Source organism: Desmodus rotundus, chromosome 6 (genome assembly GCF_022682495.2).
Source record: "Desmodus rotundus isolate HL8 chromosome 6, HLdesRot8A.1, whole genome shotgun sequence".
NCBI classification, from domain to species: domain Eukaryota; kingdom Metazoa; phylum Chordata; class Mammalia; order Chiroptera; family Phyllostomidae; genus Desmodus; species Desmodus rotundus.
The window spans coordinates 131,421,969-131,437,899 of record NC_071392.1 but is presented as its reverse complement, the minus strand read 5'-3'; the positions used below and the strand labels follow the sequence as shown (position 1 = coordinate 131,437,899).

General features: G+C 39.1%; 1 protein-coding gene across 1 annotated transcript in view; it reads right to left on the bottom strand.

Annotated features, from left to right (window-relative positions):
• Positions 1–269: 269 nt before the first annotated feature.
• Positions 270–15,931, bottom strand: part of DTD1 (D-aminoacyl-tRNA deacylase 1) — a 229,272-nt gene continuing 213,610 nt past the window's right edge. The window contains exon 6 of the mRNA XM_024559888.2: positions 270–816. The gene's annotated coding sequence lies outside the window, so the exon portion shown is untranslated. The remainder of the gene's footprint in view (positions 817–15,931) is intronic.

Genomic DNA, 15,931 nt, shown 5'->3' with positions numbered 1-15,931 from the left:
ATGGCCTAACATGCTGAGCCTTACCCCTACCTCTCAAAGGTGGATAAACCAGATATGGCAGCCATACTTAGTCTCAGTCATCTGGCCATTCTGAAACTGGATTTCCTTCCCACCCACACTCCCCTTTCCTGCCATCTCATGTCCAAGTAAAATGTCATCGACTACAAATTATCATACAGTCTCTCACTTGAGAATCAGAGGCCTATGTGGGCCACTAAGGGAGTGCCTCCCATTAAGAGGGTTATTTGAAAAAAAAAATAATAACCTGGTGAGGTTTGGAGTTTTATTATTTCTTTTTAGAAAAAAGAGAAAATTTTCAAGATGCAAAGGTCCCACACAATACATTATCACTGATAATTGTTCTCTTTACATGGGCACTGGGTTGGCCAATGTTGGGAAGAACATGGATAGCATGAATGCATTTGAGACCCATCCATAATGGATACATATAAATAAACCACAGTGTGAAAGGAGAACTTGATGACAAATGATATTGGGCAAGCCTGTTCCAAAAGTAAGCAAAGACATTATAGGGCCCAACAAAGCCTTCTTGTGGATGAGGCACAGGTGTATGCCCTGCTGCCATGAGCACAGGGAGCATTCCCTGCACTGGCAGCACCCACTTCCTCTCTCAGACCACAGCAGTAACAGAAAATGGTAATGTTCCTTTGGTGTTTTTTTGCAGGGCTCTTCAGGTTCCCGATTTCTTATTTCTGTCTTCTTTTTCATGATTCAGTTCCAAATTCTTGAAGCAGTATAAGTGTTTAGCATCTTTCATGAATTTTTCAGAATCCAGTTTCACCCAATAATAATGCACTAAAAAGAACAAAAATAAGAAATAACTCAGAAGGGTCCCAATATTTGCCTTCAAATCCAATTTAAAAATATTACTGAGCATAATAAAATAGCTGAGGATGATCTTTTTCAAGTTCATACAATGAAAATAACATGACAATGTTTCACTTTACTGTGAAAAATATGCAATGTGGTCATGTATAAATTCAAATGTCTTTTCACCAAAAAATTTCTAATTTATTAGAACTTCATACTTAAGAATTCAAAAAGATAACCAAACCAAATATCTGGGTATTAAACAACACACTTCTAAATGGCTTCTACAGCAAAAAGAAGTCACAAGGCAAATTAGAAAACATTTTAAAGTGAACAAAAATGACAATGAAATACAGCAAAATTGAGATATTCACCTAAGGCAGTGCTTAGACAAAAATTCATAGCATTAAATGCTTATATTAGAAAAGAAGAGAGACTTCTGGCCCAGATGGAGGCATAGGTAGATACACTTTGCCTCTTCACAGAAACAAAAGGCCAACAACAAATTTAAAAACAGAAAATAACCAGAACTGCCAGAAAATCAAACTGTATAGAAGTCTGACAACCAAGGAGTTAAAGAAGAAACATTCATCCAGACCAGAAGGGGGGGCAGAGACAGGCAGCAGGAGTAGAGAGTACTTGCAGGAAGGCAGCGGCTAGAGGACTGGGGCAGGCGAGGTGGTGGCTGGCAGAGCGGGTGGTCTCACATTTGTGTGAGGATAAACCAGGAGGAACAACTGGGGAGCAAGACAGACTGCAAACCAGGGTTCCAGCATGGGGAAATAAAGCCACAGAACCTCTTACTCAAAAAACCAGTGGGTGTTGAGTCAACAGAAGAAACTCCCAGCCTCACAGGAGAGTTCATTGGAGAGACCCACAGGGCCCTAGAGTATACACAAAACCACCCACCTGCAAATCACCAGAAGGGTCCAATTTGCTTGTGGGTAGCAGAGGAAGTGACAGAAAGCCAGCCTAGAGCCGACCAATCAGCATTGTCCCTCTCAGACCCCTACCCCACATACAGTACCCACAACTCAGTGACATGGGTTGCCCCGGCCTGGCAAATACCTAAGGCTCTGCCTCTTACTACATAATAGGTGCACCAAGACAAAGAAATATGGCCTAAATGAAAGAACAGATCAAAGCTCCAGAAAAAAAATACAACTAAGTGATGAAGAGATAGCCAACCTATCGGATGAACAGTTCAAAACACTGGTAATCAGGATGCTCACAGAAATGGTTGAGTATAGTCACAAAATAGAGGAAAAAGTGAAGGCTATGAAAAGTGACATAAAGGAAAATGTACATGGAACCAATAGTGACAGGAAAGAAACTGGGACTCAAATCAACAGTTTGGACCAGAAAGAAGAAATAAACGTTCAACCAGAACAGAATGAAGAAACAAGAATTCAAAAAAATGAGGAGAGGCTTAGGAACCTCCGGGATAACTTTAAACATTCCAACAACCGAATCATAGGGGTGCCAGAAGAGAAAGAGCAAGAAATTGTAAACTTATTTTAAAAAATAATGAAGGAGAACTTCCCCAATCTGGCAAAGGAAATAAGACTTCCAGGAAGTCCAGGAAGCTCAGAGAGTCCCAAAGAAGTTGGACCCAAGGAAGCACACACCAAGGTACATCATAATTCCAGTACCCAATATTAAAGATAAGGAGGGAATCCTAAAAGCAGCAAGAGAAAAGGAGACAGTTACCTACAAAGGAGTTCCCATAAGGCTACCAGCTGATTTCTCCAAAGAAAACTTGCAGGGAAGAAGGGGCTGGAAAGAAGTACTCAAAGTCATGAAAGACAAGGACCTATGTCCAAGAATACTCTATCCAGCAAAGCTATCATTTAGAATGGAAGGGCAGATAAAGTGCTTCCCAGATAAGGTCAAGTTAAAGGAGTTCATCATCACGAAGCCTTTATTACATAAAATGTTAAAGGGACTTATCTAAGACAAAGAAGATAAAAATACGAACAGTAAAATGACAACAAACTCACAACTATCAACCAAAACTAAAAAAGCAAAAAATGAACTAAGCAAACAACTAGAACAGGAACAGATTCACAGAAATAGAGATGACATAGAGGGTTATCAGTAGGGAGTGGGAGGGAGGAGAATGGGGGAAAAGTACCAGGAATAAGAAGCATAAATTGTAGGTATAAAATAGACAGGGGGAGGTTAAGAATAGTAATGGAAATGGGGAAGCCAAAGAACTTATATGACCCACAGACATGAACTAAGGTGGGGGAATGATGGTGGGAAGGGGAGTACAGGGCGGAGGGGAATAAAGGGGAGAGAAAAATGGGACAAATGTAATATCATAATCAATAAAACATATTACAATTAAAAGAAAAGAAGGTATGGTCCTCACTCTCCCCACCCCACCCCCACCATATCATTCATTTGGGAAGCCACCATATTTTACCATATATAATGCACACTTTTTGCCCAAATTTTTTAGGGAAAAATAAGAATGTGCATTACATATGGGTAGTACTAATTCCACATCTATATAAATGGTTTTAATTCTTTTATTTATGCCTATGCATTAGAAGTATAACTCTAGAAAGCAATGATGATATCCATATGCAAAATAATACCCTGGAATATGATAATCAGTTTTGTTTCTAAATATAAATAAATAATTGAATTTAAAAATTAAAACAGAAGATTTTTTTCCTGAAAGTTTGGGACAAAACCACTGGTACGCATAATACATGGCAAAATATGGTAATCTTCACCTAGCTTTTTACTGGATAAGTAATTATCTACCAACCTCAGGAAAATTTAGAATTTTGTGTGGAACTGCTTAAGAGAATCAAACAGTATTAATGTTCCTTTTGTTACATTGTGCACATTTTGTATTTCAAGTACTTGAAAATGTTTAAAATAATCTGGCTTAGTGGGGTGCTTAAAAGATAAGCCTGGAGATTCTAATTTAAATCAGACAGTTGAATATAGACTGTTCTTTCAAGTTAAATTCTCACTGGGATCGTAAAACCATTTTTTAAAGGATCTTGAAATGTACTATCTTTATATGTTTATTTATTATATTACAATAAGTACACAGGAGGTTGGCAAAAAAACAGAGAAGAAAGCTGTCAAGTCAATAATCTGATCCACCCTAAGGAACTAAAAGAATAAAAGTAAACCCAGAACAAGCAGAGCAGGAGAATAATAAACACAAGAACAAAAGTGAAATTTCAAACAGAAAAACAAAAAGGAAAATAAAAAGGTCAAAAGTACTGGAAGCAACCTAAGTGTCCATCAGTAAATGAGTGGATCCAAAAACAATGGTACATTTACACAATGGAATACTATACAGAAGAAAGAAAGAAGGAGCTCCTACCCTTTGTGACAGCATGGATGGAACTGGAGAGTATTATACTAAGTGAAAATAAGCCAGGCAGTGAAAGACAAATACTATATGATCTCACCTTTAAGTGGAACCTAATCAACAAAACAAAGAAGCAAGCAAAATATAACCAGGGATGTTGAAATAAAGAACAAACTGACAGTAACCAGAGGGGAGGTGGGAGGGGGGGATAATGGGCGAAAGGGGAAGGGTCATCAAGGAACATGTATAAAGGACCCAAGGACAAAGCCAAAGTGGGAAGGATTAAGGGTGAGAGGTGGGAGTGGGTGGGGTGGCAGAAAGTGGTGGTGGGAAAATGGAGACAATTGTACTTGAACAATAAAAAACTGCAAAGAAAAAGAAAAGGAAAGGAAAGAAAAGAGAAAAAGGTACAATCCGAGACCAAAGAAAGAGACCTACATCCATAAGATATGGGTGTCAGCCATATTCTTACCTGATTTCATTTACTTCATTACATAACATATAAAAGTCATTATACAGAAATAAAACTATATTAAATTAAAATCAATTTTAAAACAAACCAACCCCCCCCAAAAATCAATAAACCTCTCGCCAGACAAGAAAAAAAAAGACAAAAGTTACAAATACCAGGAATCTAACAGGCAACATCAGTAGAGATTTTATAGATATTTAAAGGATAAAAAATATATCACAAACAACTTTATGCCCACATTCTAGACAAGAGATGAAATGGACTAATTCCTTGATAACAGATACAAAGCCTCATTTCCAAATCCTTTTACCATAAAGGGAGGCAGAAAGGTGCCAGACTAAAGAAAGCATAGGGACAGGGAATAAACTAACCACTGGTTCTTGGGATATTTTCAATACTGCCTGAGGTAGGGTACATCCTTTGACATAAAATGTCCAAGTGTCTTGAGTTTCCCTCTGTAATCTGAGGCTACAACAAAACCAGCTTGTCTTGCCAAGATTTGTGAGGCAGGTATTTGCCATCCAAGAGTTTAACTAAATCCTAAACTTAACAGAGCAGTTTCTGTTCCCTTAGATCCAAATTCTAATTGGATGAACTTCAGTAAAAGTCAAAGATTATGGTAACAGGGGGTTGCATGTGGTGATGCCATGTCTGTGAAAATGCTTCCAGATGCACTCAACACAGGCCACATTCTTAAGGAATTAATAATGAGCAGATGCCTCAATGGAATTAATAGCCTTCCATTCTTAATCCCAGCTTGATACTGAGGTCCACAGGCCCACTAAATAAAGGCTAATTGCGACTTCCTCCATGTTCTTTGGTTCTCTCTGGACCCAAACAAGAGACTGAAACTTTCCCTAAGGCCTACCCTCATGCTCTGAAACCCACCTGTCAAGGTCCTAAATCACTTACTAAGAGATACCTAAAAGACCACCAGAGGGTAGAGAAGAGAAAACATAATTCCTGGAAACCATATTACTTCCATTTGTAAGTCGCGAGAAGCAGTTCATTTTTTTCCTGTATTTTAATCAAGACGCGAACCCACACATAAGAACTCTAAGGCCTATTATTACTTCTCTTCTCAGCTGCAATACTAGTAACTGAAATCCTGAAATTGGTTCTCAGAGTGACCTTTGGCAAACTCCATCTTCTTGGTATAAACTAAAACCTTTGTTTTTGGACTCAAAATGAGCTTTGAGATTCTACTTGAATACATTATTCTTTTACACTTATTATTAAATATTCTACATGTTTTAATGCATTGGGATAATAAATGTATGTTTCATATATTTGATGTGCAGGTGGAAATGAAGGTTTACTATAGAAGAATAAATGATATAGAAAATATTCATGATATTCTGTTAAGTGATAAATGCAGGTAACATTATATATACAGTATATCTCTAACTTTGGAAAGAGAACAGAATTAACTTCTTAGAGAAAATGTTATAAAAGCATTATGTTAATAATTACTGTCTTAGTATAATGAGATGGCAGATGACTTCTATTTTTTTTTAGTATTTTGGCATCTTTGAAATTTTCTGTAATAAATGAACATTAAATTTGTAATAAAAATAGCTTTTAAAAGAAATTTTATATGAGAAAGATGATTTAGGAATTCTAGTTCCCTCCTACAGAATCAGAGAATTGGAAGGAATTCTGAGAGGTTTTAGCCCAGGAGTTCTCAAAGTTTTTAGGTAAACCACTCAGGCATAGGGACGTTATAAAGCATTTAACCTGGGGTTTACAACTAAATATGTTTTCAGAACTAACTGTGCTCCAAAACAGCCCAAGTGCCCATCAGTAGATGGGTGGATAAAAAAAGCTGTGGTACATTTACACAATGGAATACTACTCAGCCTTAAAAAAGAAGGAAACCTTACCTTTTGTGACAGCATGGATGGACCTGGAGAGTACTATGCAAAGTGAAATAAACCAGTCAGAGAAAGACAAGTACCATATGATTTCACTTATATGTGGAATCTAATGAACAAAATAAACTAATAAACAAAATAGAAACAAACTCATAGATAAAGAAAACAGACTGACAACTGTCAGAGGGGAGGGGGTTTGGGGGCTAGGTGAAAAGGTGAAAGTAGTGAGGCATTAAGCGAAGAAAAATAAAATTCATAGACATAGACAAGAGCATGGTGATTACCAGAGAGAAAGGGCGGTGGGGAAAGGTAGAAGAAGGTAAAGGGGAAATATATGGTGATGGAAGGATACTAGACTTGGGGTGGTGAACTCAGTACAATATACAGATGATGTATTATAGAAATGTACACCTGAAACCTATATAATTTTATTAACAAATGTAACCCTGATAGATTCAATTTATAACTAAATAAATAAGAACTAACTGTGCTACTACTGGGAACTCTAATGGGGAGGCCTAATCATAATGTCAACATTAGTATTATGAGTCATTAGCTTCCAAACTGCATTCCAGAGCCTTTTGTCCAGCCGTAAGCCACTGCCCCATCACAATACATGGATTGGTCAGTAGATGCTTTTAATTTTAAACCTCACTTTTAACAAATGTTCCCTCTCATCTTCTTAAACATAACTATAGAAAAACCTAGGAGCCAGGTTGCTGGCTATCGACTGGGAGCAGGTGGAGATCATGAGGTTCACATGGCTGGAAGCATGAGCGGGGAGGTGGGTCCATTTGCCAGATGAGATGTGAGGAGGAGTCATGTTCAAGCTGATAAACACATGTTTTTCTAGAAGAGTAGGCCACTGAAGCTTAAAATTTAGAAACCCCGGAAAACAGGAAATGTGCGTCCCTCTGAGAAGACAACATCTATTTCCAAATGCAATTTTTTTTATGTTCTTGTGAGTGAGCCAGATGAGCTATCTGAGAGCCAGACATGGCCTGTAGGCTAGGGACATCTGACAGGCAGCAGTAAGAAGTATCTGATAACTTAGCACCACAACTTCCTAGCCTAATGAAAGAAGCTGCTGGAGTGGCTCTTTTTAACTCCCTGGAAACATCAGGGAAACATTGGGGAACAGTGCACGACCAGGAGCCCTCAACAGTCTGTTGAAACGCTGAGTCACTCAAAATTGCTGACTTCCAGCTGATCTGCTTCTGGCTTCAGGCCATTAGAGCAACTACAAGAGGTAAGTGCTAGAGTTAAGATATACCGAAACCACTGACCGCTCTCCAAATGACTCTCAAAAGAGTCATTTATTTATTTCAGGTCATGGCTGGGGATCTAATCTGAATTCATCTACCTAGAAAAGGAAGGCTATTCTATGAAAAACATGAAAGTTGCTGGAAAGTCAATAATTAATGAAGGATTCACTCAGACCTTCTAGCACTGTTAGAGATTCCAGTGAGCTCTCCACTGGGTTGTCAAAATAGAGAATCTCTTCCTGTGCTTGAATGTTGATGGTGCCTGCTTGGTGATGAGTACATGGGGACACTGATTCAATTTTCTAATTAATAAAGTAAAGTTTGGTGTGATATAATAAAGCAAGCAGGAAAAAACCTGATGTTACCTAATAGGGGAAGGAAGAAACTTTGAAAGCAACTAGTTTTTTGGCTTAAATTCTACCCCATCTATTTCTCATGTATATATGTATATTTTAACCATGTCAATCTTATAGAACTTACAGTGGTTCTAATGATGGTCTCAAAATCTTAATTCAGTCCCTCTACTTAATGCTGTCCAAGTAAACTCTTTACAATGATAGAATTGTTCTGCAACCACTAGCCATATGTAGCTCTTGAGCACTTGAGATGTGGCTACTGTGATGGAGGAAATGAATTTTAAATTTCATTCAATTTTAATTATTTTTTAATGTTTTATTTTATTTTTCCTTTGGCAAGTCTTGTACCCACCTAACAGTACAAAGAATTATAATATGATTGACTCGTAGAACCAAGATGGCGGTGTAGGTAGACACACTGAGCCTCCTTGCACAACCAAAACTGACAGAAAATCGAACGGCAAGGTAGTCCGACACCAAGTAGATAAAAAAAAAACATTCATACAGACTGGTGGGAGGGGCAGAGACGGGCAGCCGGAGTGGAGAGGACTTGCGTGGCCGTGGCAGGACCCAGACCAAGACCAAGACCGGCAGAGCGTGGGATGGTCGGGGTGGGCAGTCTGACCACTGGCAGACCCTGCAGCCCTACAGTCGCACACAGATGAACCGAGAGGGCCGGAAGCAGAGCGGTGGAGAGCAGGGCGGGCAGAGCGGCGGGTAGCACCACGTGGCCCCACATTTGCACACGGATGGACCAGGACAAGTGGCGGAGAGTGAAGCAGACCGCGTAACCCAGGGCTCCAGCCCCGGGAAATGGAGCCTCAAGCCTCTGAGTGGGGACACCCGTGGGGGTTGGGGCGGCAACAGGAGAGACTCCCAGCCTCACAGGAGAGGTTGTTGGGGAGACCCACAGGGGCCTGGAGCGTGGGCGGGCCCGCCCACTCGGGAATCAGTACCAGGGGGACCCAGTTTGATTGTGGGTAGCAGAGGGAGTGACCGGGACCCGGTGGAGAGTAGAGCAGGTGCCATTGCTCCTTCTCAGCCCCTCCCCCACATACAGCGTCACAGCGTAACAACCAGCATAACCCCACCCCGGGGAACACCTAAGGCTCCGCCCCTTTAAGTAATAGACCCGCCAAGACAAAAAAAAAAATAAAACAAATGGCCCAAATGACAGAACACTTCAAAGCTCCAGAAAAAATACAACTAAGCGAGGAAGAGATAGCCAACCTATCAGATGCACAGTTCAAAATACTGGTAATTAGGACACTCACAGAATTGGTTGAATTTGGTGGAAAACTAGATGAAAAAATGAAGGCTATGCTAGGAGAAACAAAGGAAAATGTACAGGGAATCAATAGTGATGCGAAGGAAACTGGGACTCAAGTCAATGGTGTGGACCAGAAGGAAGAAAGAAACATCCAACCAGAAAAGATGAAGAAACAAGAATTCAGAAAAATGAGGAGAGGCTTAGGAACCTCCAGGACATCTTGAATGTTCCAACATCCGAACTATAGGGGTGCCAGAAGGAGAAGTGGAAGAACAAAAAATTGAAATTTTATTTGAACAAATAATGAAGGAGAACTTCCCCAGTCTGGCAAAGGAAATAGACTTCCAGGAAGTCCAGGAAGCTCAGAGAGTCCCAAAGAAGCTGGACCCAAGGAGGAACACACCAAGGCACATCATAATTACATTACCCAAGATTTAGCAGAAGGAGAGAATCTTAGAAGCAGCAAGAGAAAAGGACATAAGTCACCTACAAAGGAGTTCCCAGAAGACTGTCAGCTGATTTCTCAAAAGAGACCTTACAGGCAAGAAGGGACTGGCAAGAAGTATTCAAAGTCATGAAAGGCAAGGACCTCCATCCAAGATTACTGTATCCAGCAAAGCTATCATTTAGAATGGAAGGGCAGATAAAGTGCTTCTCAGATAAGGTCAAGTTAAAGGAGTTCATCATCACCAAGCCATTATTATATGAAATGTTAAAGGGACTTATCTAAGAAAAAGAAGATCAAATATATGAACAGTAAAAATAATAGCAAACTCAGTTATTAACCTAAAACAAAAGCAAACTAAGCAAACAACTAGAACAGAAACAGAACCACAGAAATAGAGATCACATGGAGGGTTATCAATAGGGGAGTGGGAGGGGGAGAGAGGGGAAAAAGGTACAGAGAATAAATAGCATAAATGATAGATGGAAAATAAGACAGGGGGAGGATAAGAATAGTGTAGGAAATGTAGAAGCCAAAGAACTTATAAGTATGACCCATGGACATGAACTATAGGGGGGGAATGTGGGAGGGAGGGGGTGGGTAGGATGGAGTTGAGGGAAGGGGGGGAAATGGGACAACTGTAATAGCATAATCAATAAATATATTTTTAAAAAGCAAGAAAATAAAATAAAATGAGTTATAATATGATTGACTATATTCTCTCAACTGTACTTTACATCCCTGTGATTATTTTGTAACTGCCCATTTGTGCTTCTTAATCCCCTCATCTTTTCCACACAGCCCCTGAATACCCTTCCAAGTACCCTGGTAACCATCAGTCTGTTCTCTGTATCTATGAGTTTGTTTCAGTTTTGTTTGTTCATTTATTTCATTCTTTAGATTGCACATATAAGTAAAATCATATGGTATTTGTCTTTCTCTGACTTATGCCACTTAGCATAATACCCGCTAGGTCCATCCATGTTGTCACAAATAGTAATATTTCGTTCTTTTTTATGGCTGAGTAATATTCCATTGTCTATATGTAACACATCTTCTTTAGCCATTTGTCTTTTGATTAGTGCATTTAATCCATTTACATTTAAATTAATTGATAGGTATATAGTTATTGCTATTTCATTACTTGTTTTCTGATTGTTTTTGTAATTCTCTGTTATTCTCTTGCTCTCTTCTATGTTAATGATTTTCTGTATTGTTGCGTTTGCATTCCTTTCTCTTTATTTCTTGCATATCTCTTGTAGATTTTTGGTTTCTGATTATCATGTGCTTCATATATACCAAGCTATGTTTATAGCAGTATATTTTAAGTTGATGGTTTTAAGTTGAACACATTCCATAATCACTACCATTTTTACTCACCCCCTCAACATGTTTGGTTACTTTTTTTTTTGCTTCTTGTGTATATGTGCATGTGTTTGTATATATCTCTTCATTTACTGTTGTAATTACACATGATCTTCCTATTTTTGCCTATTAACCTTTGTACTAACTTTAATTTCAGTTCATCCATTGCTTTTGTTATGTTTGCCCTTGTCAGTGAGATTTCTTTTCCTTTGGATATTATTTTCTTATTCATATTTCTTCTTTTTCTCCTCTCCATCATTCTTCTTATTTCTTCTATTTCTTCTTCAGGAAGTTATCTCCCAACATTTCTTGTAATACCAGTTTGATGGTGATGAACTCCTTTAGCTTTTTCTTGTCTGGGAAGCTTTTTTCTGTCCTTCAATTCTAAATAATAACTTTGCTGGATAGAGTAATCTTGGTTGTAGGTCCTTGCCTTTCATCACTTTGAATATTTTGTTCCAATCCCTTCTGCCCTGCAGAGTTTCTGTTGAGAAATCAGTTGACAGTCTTATGGGAGCTCCCTTGTAGGTAACTGCTTTCCTTTTGCTGCTTTTAAGATTCTCTCTTTGTCTTTAACCTTTGGCAAGTAATTATGATGTGCCTCAGTATGGGCCTCCTTTGGGCTCCTCTTGTTTGGGACTCTTTACACTTCCTGAACTTGTATGTCTACTTTCTTTGCCAGCTTTAAAAAGTTTTCAGTCATTATTTCTTCAAATAGATTTTCAACTTCTTACTTTCTCTCCTCCTTTTGGTACCCCTATAGTGTGAAGTTAGTATACTTGATATTGTCCCCAAAAGTCCCTTAAACTCATTTTTTTGGATTTTCTTTTTTCCCTCAGCTGTTCTGACTGGTTCTTTTCCACTTACCTACAGGTAAGAAGAGAAAGAATGGGGCAGGAAATAATATTTGAAAAAATATTGCTTAAAGTTTCCCAAATGTACCAGAAAACATACATTTAAAGATTCCAGAAGCTCAGAAAACCCAAAGCAATGCTCAGAATGGAACTTAGATATGACACAGATGTTGAAATTATCAGGCCAAGTAAAATAAGTATGATTAATATGTTAAAAGCTCTAATGAGGAAAGTAGACAATATGCAAGCAGAGATGGATAATGTAAGCAGAGATGAAAACTCCAAGAAAGAACCAAAGGAAACGCTAGAAATAAAATAAAAGCACTGTAATAGAAATGAAGAATGCTTTGATGGACACAGTCGAGGGATGAATCAGTGGGCTTGAAGATGGGTCAATACAAACTTTCCAAACTGAATTCAAAGAGAGAGAAGAATGGGAGAAAAAGTAACAGACCGTCCAAGACCTATGGGGCAACTACAACAGGTTTAATATTCATATAACTAGAATATCAGAAAGAGAAAGGACAGAGTAGAGAAGAAACATTCCAAGTAATGAATGGACTAGAACATTCCAAACTTAATGACAGAAAATGCCAAATCACAGATCCAGGAAGCTTAGAGAATACCAAGCAGGAATCATACCTAGGCAAATCATATACAAGCTGCAAAAAACCAGAAAATCTTGTAAGAAGTCTGGGATCAGGGTGGTGAGGCTGGAAGGGGTACACATGGGATAGCCATGAACCCACCTTACCTACAGAGGAATGAGGATTAGAATTACAGAGGGCTTTTCAGAAGAAACTATGCAAACAAGAAGAGAATAGAATAAAATATTTAAAGTATTGAAAGAAAAAAAAACACTGAGAATTCTATACTACCAAAATTATGTCTCAAAAGTGAAGGAGAAATAAAGACTTTCTTACATCTGCACTGCAAGAAGTGCTAAAAAGTAGTTCTTCAGGCAGAAGGAACACAATATAAGTCAGAAATTTGGATTCACATAGTGAACTGAAGAGCATCAGAGAAGAAATTAAGGTAAAATAAGATCTTTTTAATTCTTAATTCATCTAAAATATTTATAAGATAATAGTAACAATGTATTCATTTATATAGCATATGAAAAGTGAAATTAATGACAGGTAGTGTTAAGGAATGGAGGGTAGGATGTGGTATACGCTTCTGTAAGGTACCTGTAATACATATGAAGTGGTATAGTGATATTTGAAGGTGGACTCAGGTTAGTTTAAAGTGTATATTGCCAACTCCAGGGCAACCACTAAAAAATTATTTTCAGTTAAAAAAAAATACATCACCTCAGAGGCACAGCCAGTTTTATACCACAAAAAAACCAGTACATAGAGATCAATGTTGACACAGGGAAGCAAAGTGAAGCTCTGGGAATGAAAGTGATTCTATGTTCTACAAGGAAAAAAAAGTGAAAAGTGATGGAATTTCTTTTCAGTAGAATACACACACACACACACACACACACACACAACTGCTTTAGCTTAGTAAGAAGAAATGTACTCAGCCAGGGCATGTCTTACTATTCAGATAAAGGTCAAGTAGATGTCAGCTTCCAAAACAATCTCCTTGTTTGTTTTTCAAGTGTGTTGACATTTGAGGACAGAAATGTGAAGCGCTGCTTAGGAGCATGGTCCTCTTACACCCTAATGAAGACAGTTAAGTAAATATTTAAAGTAGGCAATGCCTGCAACCAAAAGCAGAAACCACATTCTTTCAGTGAGAAGTTGCCCTAGCTCCTTTAGCTGTGAGCCAGAAAGGGGAAAAAATCTTCCCAATGAGTTGAGGGATCATGAAAGGAATGAAACAGAGGACAAAACACAGGTTAATTTTAGCAGTTTCATATTCATTTAATAAATAAGAACCAACATTTGCAGTGTGATAGAAAAATGTCAATATCCTGGGAATGTCCTCTGAACCATGAAGAAGATTTGAGTCATTTTCAAAGAAAAATATGCCCAATATCATGAAGTTTCTCATTCCATTTTCTTTTGCCTTTTCTTTCCCTCTCATGCCTTGAAAACTCAAAGCTTCTCTCTTAGGGTCTGTCAGGCTCCCTAGGGCTCTTTCTTTTATTTAAAGAAAAGCAAATGAAAACTGCAGTTCCCTTCATGGAGGGGTAGTGACTGCTGTTTTTCTGTGGAGCAGAGCAAATGCCAAGGTCACTTTCTGTTTGTCATTACTTAATTAAGCTCTTAAAGAAATTTGAATATTGGGTGGTGATTTTGTGGGTCTGCTGGGATGACAAATTTCATCAGAAGGGACAACAAAAGCCCATGGACAACAAAACCCCCAAATAAATAACTGGAGTAATAGCTGTCCTTTAGTCTAGCCCCCTATTTGGGTCCACAATCTGGGACCATGGCTAAAATCCCAGAATTGGGGTGCCACAGCCCTTCCCTGGTCCTTAGCTGGCTGTGGGTGTCTCAGAGGTAGCCAGAATGAATGCTCAGAAGACCCCTCACTTATATCCATCCATACCCGGATGTCAGCACCAGCCACCATGCCTCTACTACACAATCTCTGATTTGAATAATTGCAAGTGGACACCTAACTGTCAAAAAATGAATAATTTTTCTCCTACAACTAGTCAAAAACCCAGATGGTACTACATAACTATACCCCCCAAAAATGTGGCTTCTGCATTTCCATAGACCCATCCAAATTTCCTCATAAACCTCCATCCTGCTGAGTAAGCAGCTGGGTAAATCTTGAATGCACAGTCACATCTCGTGAGGTGTGTCTCATCTTGGTGTCAAAACAGCTGTCTGAGTTCTCAGTGGCCTCTCTGGTGTGAATCAGCACCTGGGCTCTGGTACACACCTGTGAGGGGCACTCTATTGCTCACGGGCAAGAGGCCCTTCCTGGCTGACTTGGCCTTACCTCAGCTCTCACAAGCACTTACAGACCCCTCAAGTCTTACTCAGAAAGCCAGAAAGAGATAATTCCTAAGATCTGCAGGAACTGTCAATACTGTTAAGACCTAAAATCATGACCCCTCTGCCCTCCTGGATGAAGCTGTTCTCTTACAACCTCTAGGGCAGGCTCATATCACCTCTTCCAAGATTCTCCTGGTCAACCCAATGGACACCCACACAACTCTCTTTTTCACTCCTCCTGTGGTAAGTGACACCTTAAATTAACTCCTTCCATCTTCTAATGCATGACCATCCCTGGTTGGCCCTTCTACTCAGCTACAGCATGCTTGTGAAGACCTGGAGCCATCCTGTACAGCAGTCTCCTTCCAGAATTCCCACAAGGGACCCAGAGCACAGGCCCTCATGGCTTCCAGTTTTTGCATCAATTTATCTCCCACCCCAAGGATTCTAGCTGGTAGCAGGGAGCCAGAACACCAAGTGTGGCCTCTGGTGTCCCCCACATCTGTCCCTCTTCTGTCTTCCAGTGACTCTTCTAACCTGAGGGTTTTATTTCATCTTTCTTCCTGCCAGGCATCTCCTTCTTCACTCACATTTTCCCCACATCTTCCCTAGGACCATAATGATGATACGGCAGCGGGGAACCTCATTTACAAGGAAAAGGAAGGAAAACACATCTGTCTACTCTTTTCAAAACACTGTGTCCCTTGACTTTGCTTCCCCCAGTGCTGTGTTTCCTCTCTGGCTAGTTCTTTTTGGGTGTTTGATGGGACAATAGTACAGTTGCTACCCAATCTACAGTACCTTGAGAATAAATACAATTACAGTTCTTTTTAATTTTTCATCAATTTTAGAGAAGCAAAAAATAGATACCTAAAAGTCTATGAGAAATTTTGCCTCTTAAACATGAGAGATGTTAGAAAGAGATGCCCACTTTCACCTCTTGTCTTTCTTTCTGT